Here is a 9,046-nt window from a genome sequence, read left to right on the forward strand (position 1 = left end):
TAGGTGTTGCAGATGGCAGTGAAGTTGTGCAGAGCTTCAGTCGCAGTCTGCTCGTCCATGTTCAGTTCCTGACACAACGTCTCCAAACTGCTCCGGATCGAGTTCTCCTCCATCCTGCCCGACTCGGAATCGGACGACTCTTCGCCCCTCATCGGTCCAGACTCTGTCGGTACCGTACAGTAAAGCCCTGCTCCGTTTTAGACCCGTAAACACAGAAACCGGACCGGAACCGAACTGCAGCTCTCCCGACGACCGGCGCACTTCCGCCTACCAGCCCCACAATGCAGCGCGTTGGCGCGAAAACTGCCGGCCAGCGACCAATCACAGGCGAGGGAGCGTCATCCGCGAGCGCTGCGGCGCCCCACCCCCCTCCGCCGCCCTCGTGCTCCTTCCAGCCAGCCAGCGTTACTAAGCAACCGTCGTTTAACAGACTAACGCTTTTATTTATTATATTTTACTCACTGTTTATTCATAATTAACCGTTAAATAGTAATTAAATAATATCAAATGTGACTTTTTTCCCTTTTAAAAGTAATATTATTACTCTAATTACTTTTTACTGCCTGCCAACAGTGATTAGTTACACTACTAGTTACATTACTTTTCCCATAAAATTGGTAATTGTGTCCAAAATTCATTTTTTTTGTTTAAAATCAAAGTAATGAGAATATTTCCACTGAATATAGTCGTTTATTATTTGATTTTTCTTTTTTTTAATCTGAATTTTAAAAGTTATAGAACTGTAATAAAAGTCATTATCTGTGAAATTACAGTTATTATTGCTGTAAAAACTGTATTTTGACAGTTTACCAATACTTAAACACTGATAAACAACATTAATTCTTACATAATTATGTAATAATAATTAACAAAAATTCATGTACAATTACAGAACAAATACTTACTACAAATACTACTATGTTTACTGTAAGTTTACTAATAGGCTCTGTGTGTCTTATTGTCTTTTTCTTTAAGGGAAAAATCTGTATTTTTGACTGTACATTGCAGGTATAAATGTAATAACATACAGGCTATAAATAAAAGATATTTCCATTTATCATGTTTCTCAATAAATCATAATGGAAAATATAGAACTAAAGTCTGTTTTTACAAACATCACGGATGTAAATAAATCTTTAACAGCAAATATTAATGAATAAATATTCATATTAACAATTATTAAAATATTTAAAAATATAAAAAAGCTGTATATAGTGTACATATAACTATTATTCTATGTCATATCTTGTATTTTTCTATTTAACTTTTTCTTTAATGTGTATTTTTCCTATCTGTACCGATCTGGAGCTGCTGTAAATTTCCCCATTGTGGGATCAATAAAGTCTGGAGGTCAGTTCTCAGTTATAACTGTGAGATGATCAGTTACTTTAGAGACCAATGACCTCTCTGCATTATAATGAGTTAGAGCAGTAATAAAAGTTGCTACTTATACTGGGGACCCCCTATAACCCACTCAAGGACCCCTGTTTGAAAACCACTGAGTAATCCAGGCTACTACAAGGTAATTAGATTAGATAGATAGATACTTTATTCATCCCCAAGGGGAAATTCACAATAATCCCCTCAGACATATATATATTATCACATATTCCAGTTATTTTTTGAGTAACAGTATTTAATTCATCCAATATCACTAAATCACTGCAGTATATTTTACATTAATTTTCTTTATTCTGAATTTTTCCCTTTTTTTGTGTTAAAAAGCAAAGCAAATGTTAATCATAGTGACAAATAATAACATAGTAGAAGATGGATAGAAAAATATAAAATAAAAGTGTTTATTACTCATAAAAAGCTGTTAATATTGTAAATTAATGCATTTTAACAGTTTTAAACAGGAAATAAAAACACTCCGGAGCCGTTTTGTTCATGTTCACTTTATTTGTGGAAGCAACAGCAGAAAAGTAACAAAGAGACTTAAACTGAATGATCACATCTGTAGTTCATCAGAGTGAAAGTTAAAGAAACAAAACTCTTGTGTTGGATATAAAACTAATCTAAATCTATCAGGATATCCACTAATTGATCTCTACATTCTTCTAATCTCAGCACAGATTAATTGATCATAGAAAATAAGTGTGCTACAGTGTTTGTTAGGAACCCACGCTGCAGTAAACACATTAAAATCTTTATATAGTGACAATTATATAAGAAACAACAACTCCCAGCTCTATTTCCACCCAATTTTCCATGTTTAGATGTTTAGATTATTTAATTTTCATCACCATTTGTTCTAAACTAAGTAAACGTTAGTAGTTAAATGTCCCATCTGCAGGCTGTGTGTGTGTGTGTGTGTGTGTGTGTGTGTGTGTATGACTGAGTGGTACATGCTGCAGTGGAAAAAGTATTCAGATCCTTTAAAGTATAATATTCACAGGTATGTTTTTATTAGTGTGTAATCACCTGGATGTAGGAATCAGTGGGTTTTAGTCTCTCTGCGTCTCTCTGCTGACTGAAAACATCCCCCAAATATATAAAGTTTAATTTGAAACACCGCTCAGTAGTTTCCTAAAACGTCTGGTCATTAGTTAAACAAGAGGGAACGGTGCTGCAGTGAGTTTAGGACTACTGTAGGACACTGTAGTGTAATGATAGGAAGTGTGTCCCCCAGTTGTTTGAGTTACATCACTTTGGTTATCAGGTGCGTTTTAATGGGATTTGGGTTAAAACACATCAGTTGGCATTTGTCTGTTCCTCTAAGCTCACAGTTCTGTTCTCGTCTGTATTGATAACATTTAAAGAGAAGGTTTATGTACATTCGTGTCCCGAGATTCAGTTATTTATTAAATTCATACGACAAACACCCAACTGAAGTGACATCCTCTCTTCTTCGTCTTTCTTTCCTCTTCTCTTCTCTTTTTCTCTCTTTCTATCCTTCTGTCCTCTTCTCTTTCTACTTTTCTTCTCTTTTTTCTCTTTCTCTCTTCTATCTTTCCTTCTCTCTCTCTTTCTATCTTTCTTCTTTCTTCTTCCTCTTTCTATATAATTTTCTTCTTTCTCTTTTCTTTCTAATTTCTTTCTTTCTCTCTTTTCTTTCTTCTTTCTCCTTCTTTTATTTCTTCTCTCTTTTTCTTCTTTCTTCTTTCTCTCTTCTTCTTTCTTTTTCTTCTCGCTTGTGTCTTGTTGTTTTCTTGGCTTTCCGCCTTTTTCTCTTTCTTTCTCTCTTTCTCTTTGGTTTTCTTTCTGTTTCTTTCTTGCTCTCTTCTTTTCTCTTCTTTTTGTGTCTCTCTTTCTTCTTTTCTTCTTCTCTCTCTCTCTTCCTCTCTCTTTCTCTCTCTCTTTCTCTCTTTTCCAGAGACAACAGTTAACCAGAGCTCCATCCGCCGACTCGGTCCCCCGTGAAACAGGAAACAGTTGTAGCACCAGCCCCACCCGGGCCCACCAAGCGTCCCACCGCGAGAAGCAGCGGGCCAAGAGTCTGAGCAGGAGTCCGGACAGCAAGCGGGGTCAGACACCACACACACACACACACCACACTCACCACACACACACACAACACACAGCACCATCAACACACAACACACACACACAACACCACAACACACACAACACACACACACACACACATCAACTCACACACCACAGCAGCACACACAGAGACACACAACCCACACACACAGCACAGCATTACATTTTAGTTTTTATAGTTTTTTGTAGTCACTTTATTACTCTTTTTAGTCTAGTCAAAGTTTTCAGTGACTAATTTTTAGCTCTTTAGTAATGGGAATATTATTAACCCATTTAATATAGTACAGGTACTAGTATAGTTTACCTTAAGACTCAATATATTATATCATATTTATTTTAATTTTAGTTTAAATACACACACATAAATTTAAAATAAAATAAATAAATAAACATTAGCTTCAAATGGACAATGCCAGAAAAAACTTTAACTTAACTTTGTTGTAAGTGTCGTAAGGTTAACCCAATAATGCCGATTGAGGATTGAGGAGGTGACGTCGCCGGGAGACTTCAGGGAAACGAAATATTGGCAAAAATTGATGCATAACAGGAGACGCGAGAATAACGTATAACATTTTCGTCTCGTCTCGTTTTTTGTCAACGAAATGAAGAGATATTTTTTTTCAGTTTCAGAGTTTTTATTCGTCCAACAATATTCGGTTAATAGTTTTCTCACACCGTTGTCTCGTTGATCCGTCGTGTGAAAAGGTTCGTTGACGGCGATGTGTTAGTCATGTAATTCTCTCCGTGTGACGAAAGCAACACTACAGCGGGCAGCACACCACGACACACAAGAGCACAGCACACACACGAGGCACACCACTGGATGTCTGCCTCACGTCCCCTTCTAGCAATGGCAGCGGGCTGAGAATCAGGATGGAAGCCCTTCCGCTGTTGTGTGGTTTCGCGCTCCTCTAAGGCTAATCTGAACGTACAGGACAAAGCATCACACTAAGACAATTATAAAGAACGATATTCCCCAAGGTTAAACACTACAGAAAGGGGCACAGATGTATTGCACTGTGGCCACGCCGGTTCCCCCCCGAGACTTCAACCGACGACTTTCTTTGAGGTTTTCCTCAAACGTTCTTGACGTTAATCTGGTTGGCAATTAAAGGGCTGCTTTGGGTCTTCAGTGTTTTAATGGAAAAAGTCACGACGGCGATTTAACGTGAACGTTCACAGCCAAAGTTAAAAGATTATAGACCATATGAAGGAGTTTGGTTACACATTTTTATTCAATCGGTTAGTCCTTCTAATTCAACAAGAACAACAGCATAATTAATGAATTAAATCATTGAAACACTGAATGAGACTACCTATTTAATAGTCTATAACAATGTTTGTTCCTTTGTGGGTGGAAAAAGAGGTAAAAGAAAATCCCTTCGTCGACCACAGTCGTAATCCAGAGCGGCTGCTCTGCTTGTGTTTTAAATGTATTCCTTTTGATTAAAACACACAGAAACATCATCAACCATTATTTTAACTCATCATTTGATCTGGTAAAAACGTCAGAAAAAGGAAAACGTCTTTCCTTACCAAAACACAAAGATCATCAACGGTTACTCTTATTTCTATCACATAAGACAAAAGAAGAAAACAAGATCTCACAGTTAAGAGCTGGACTTGATTTTTGCTTAAACAATGATTTCACAATTAATGTTAACAATCAAGAATAATTCTATTTCTTCATGTAATGTCATTGACTTAATATGAAAAGTGGCTGTGGTTGATAAATACATGCCACCAGGTGAGTTAATTGGACGGTAATATGAACATTCTGTAGAATTAAAATACATTTTTAACTTTGATTTGAACTGTTGCTTTGGGCTGTGGCTAAACGAATGTAGGTCCAGTTTGCCTCAAAACCGCAGCTTATATGACCGGTTTTTAAGCAGGTGGTTTCCCGTTTATTGTCATGAGAAAACTCCTGGAAAATGTCTGGAAAGGTCCTGGAACATGATGGTGGTAAAGAGTGGGAACCCTGAAGGCAGATTAAAGCAGAGAATATTGGATTTTTTTGAGGAGGTGGAAACTGTTTAGATTTATAGACTTAAAAGTTTTGGATAATGTTCTGTTTGGTCGTGGCTGGGAGGAATCTAAACATCCCCTTTTATCGTTTCCACCACGATGAAGAGTTAAACTAAACTGCCTCAGCTTCCATTTAGTCTCCATGTTACTGTGCAGTTACGTTTACACAACCACACTGTTTCATTAAACGTGGTCAGAACTACACAGCTTGTAATGTGGCACTGCTTCAGAGGAAGACACGGTTGGTCGGTTCTGATGGTGTTTGTGGGTGTGTTGGAATCTTCAGGTAAGACCACCCCTTCAATCACAGAGACCTCAGAGAGAGCACAAAGTGCAAAGGGAGAGACAGTCTGTCCTACAGGGAGAAGGCTCTTCGGACAGGTAAAGCCACTCAGGTACGAACAGGCTCATCGGTCGTTGTCGGCTTTATGTAAAAAAGAATCTTAATACGATTATTTGGGTCAAATTGGGAAAACCACGAATTTCCAAGCGATTCTTTATTTTAAACTTCAGAAACACTTTTGGAAAACAGAAACACACGCTGATTTATTGGACGTTTTGTCAAAAAAACACTTTAAGGAAGGTTCCTCCAGTTCATTTCTTTTCCCCGGTAAAACATTAAGTTCCCTCCGTTTTACCTGTTCAAACGAAAACAACGGAGAGAAGACCGCCAGCGGAGGTGTCGACGCAGCGACAGTTAAAATTAGTTACGGCGCTCCGTGACTATCACGTTTGTCACGCGGACAGTGTCCGGGAACGGGCGAGTAAAACCGAGCGCATGACTCGTGTTGCAGTGCGGAAATACGCAGGACTTGAAACAACGTTGCACAACAGCAAAATTTAAAAAAAAAAAACGTTTCCCCCAGATTTTATTAGCTTTTGAGGATCGTTTGGCCCAAAATCGTTCAATCATGATCAAATTTCGATTAATTGAGGCAGGCTATTGTCGGCGCAGTCTGTGAATGATTCTCAGCGCCGCCTTGAGTTCACTCAGATTTTGTTAAACTTATTAATCAAAAGCAATGTCTGTGCTTTTGAAAAACATCCAGTTAACTCCCAAAAACCAGAGATAAAATCGATAGGAAGTGTTGTCAGGGAGAGAGCAACAGTAATCTCCAAACCAGGACACAAACTTACAGCTCGTCTTGTTCCCTTCTCGTGTGGTTTCCTCCCTCCCTTCAGCTGCAGCTTATAACAGCACTGTATGTTGACCTCTTAGGCTCTGTCGTAATGTTGAATTGGATATTTATAGCGCAATTGATACAGTTAAGACCTTTTGAATAACAAAGCACTGACCCACAGACCTGCTTTCCCTTGGAGCGTCTGTATATCTCTACACGATATTCAGTCTCTTGATCCAGTGGTCCCAAATTAGAGTTTTTAGCTTATTTCAATTTATTAAATTAATTTTAAAAGTGGAGAAAAAGAGACGGCAACCAAAACTCCACAATAAAAAACATCTTAAAGTCCTTCATATATCCACCGCTGTACACAGTGAACTTAACACACGCAGTAAAACATTATTAGGATAAGTTCACGAGGCAGCAGAATTGGATGAAAACGCAGGAAAAATAATCAACATTGCGGATTTTTCGTTGGCAAAACGGACCATTCTAAATACAATCGATACCCAATAAGTTTCCAAATTAAGAATTTCACGTACCTTTAAACCTCTATGAGAGTGGCCTGTACCTGCATGGGGGACCCTGACAGTTTCTGAATCTCTTAATTGTCACTGCTATCGCTTTCTTATGTGGTTAACCAAAGAGGGGGATAAAACGGAGCTGAAATTCCCTATCAGGAGGGAACTTTATTATCCGAGGAGCTTCCAGCGCCGCATCAGTTGGAGGTATTCATGAAGCAATATTTGAACTATTACAAGATGAGTGCTGAGAACATCGAGGTTGGTTATCTGTAAGGTAAAGAGGTGTCAAGATAATATAGTTGCCTATTGAAATCATTGTATTGGAGCACAGGTTAGACCTTTTAATTTTTCTTTTTCTTTTTCCCCCCGTCAGTTAATTCAGGTTCACCGGCGCTTATGCTTTTACGCACAGGTAACTCACATTTTCACTTCAATTTTAAAAAGCATTCATGTTGCGTAAAGTTTCTATAATTAAGTAAGTAAAGTTAACAGGTATGCAGGCGCCGTGCTTCATGCGGCTTTAGTTCAGCGTCTCATACATCTGCAATAGGCTGCAAATAACAATGAAAACATTTTATTATGGAGCGCTATGGCAATTGGCAAACTTATTGCAAACATCTGAAAAGAAGTACAGCTCCAGCACTAAAAAGTTTGTTGTTAAAACACATTGTGGATTCGAGAACGGCTGAAATGGAAGAAAAAAAGAAGGCCAAGAATTTGGGGTTGAAGATCATCGGTGGTAAAAACAACCTATCAGAGGGAAATGTCATCCCCGTATGAGGTCCATGAAAGAATGTCCAAAAAAGGATTACTGTACACGCACAAAACAAACGAGGAAGAAGAAAGGAGCAGGGTGATTATTTAAACGTGATGGATGACATAATGAACTGTGGGTCTGGGCCTCGGATGGTTTGACTGGCAACTTTAGTACTCCTCACGGCGCATGTTTAGGCTTTCCCGACTTTTTTTTTTTTTTTTTTTTTTTTCTTTTTAAAAAAAAAAAGTCGCTGCGACATTAAAAAGTCATTTCAATATGTTTCACGCCATGGTGTTTTCCCATTGCTCCGACAGAACACTGTGCAGTTCTCCTACCTATTTCAAGCACCATAGTCACCGAGCAGGCCGACTGTCGGACCGGGATGAGCCGCAGCGTTGACATCGAACCTACCAGCTGTACAGTCCGCACCAGCGGGGAAACACGTCCAGGTCCTGGCCAACAAGCGGGGTCAACGCCAACGGGATGAACGGAGCGCGTGCACGGTAAGGAACGACGGGAAGCTACCGGAGAATAAGGCCAGGCAGGGATTGGGTGTGAGTCAGCGGGTCGACGGGCGAGTTTAAAGATTATTGTTATATATTCACTGTAATTACAATAAAATAATTAGTATCCATTTAACAAGTTGATTAATAAGCGGACAACCACATTGCGGCAGTTAGGTCATTTATGAGAGACGGGTGCAAAATATCGCGAGAATTACATCAGTGTAATTTGTAGTGCTTGAAATATTTTGGCATGAATAGGCCAGTAAACGGCTTTTATTTATAATTACGCATTCAAAGCACAGTCTTCTATTTGATAAAACTCAGCGGCAGGCGATGCGTCAATATGTGTAACCCACTCAAGGGACAGCTTACTTAGTCATATTGTCTCTGAAATGGATGGAGCAACTTTACTCCAAGGCCCGCTGTGTGGTGTGTGTGGTGTGGTGTTGATGACCAGATGAATCGAAAGCACCGAATGACAGCTTAAGGCCATTCGTTTTCTACATTTCAATAGGTTTAAAGCTCAGGAAAACAATTAACATTTAAAACATGTCCCTCCGCACAACATACGTGCGTCACTGTGAATATCAGATTGCATTCAAATTATAATCGAGATATCCC

At 38.9% G+C, this 9,046-nt stretch overlaps 1 protein-coding gene across 2 annotated transcripts in view; it reads left to right on the top strand.

Annotated features, from left to right (window-relative positions):
• The window catches only part of LOC118329225 (protein FAM13A-like), a 28,877-nt gene that overhangs the window by 9,332 nt on the left and 10,499 nt on the right, over window positions 1–9,046 (top strand). The gene's annotated exons all lie outside the window — the stretch shown is intronic.

This window comes from Morone saxatilis, unplaced genomic scaffold (assembly GCF_004916995.1).
Source record: "Morone saxatilis isolate NCDOM2014 unplaced genomic scaffold, NCSU_SB_2.0 Contig19, whole genome shotgun sequence".
NCBI classification, from domain to species: Eukaryota; Metazoa; Chordata; class Actinopteri; family Moronidae; genus Morone; species Morone saxatilis.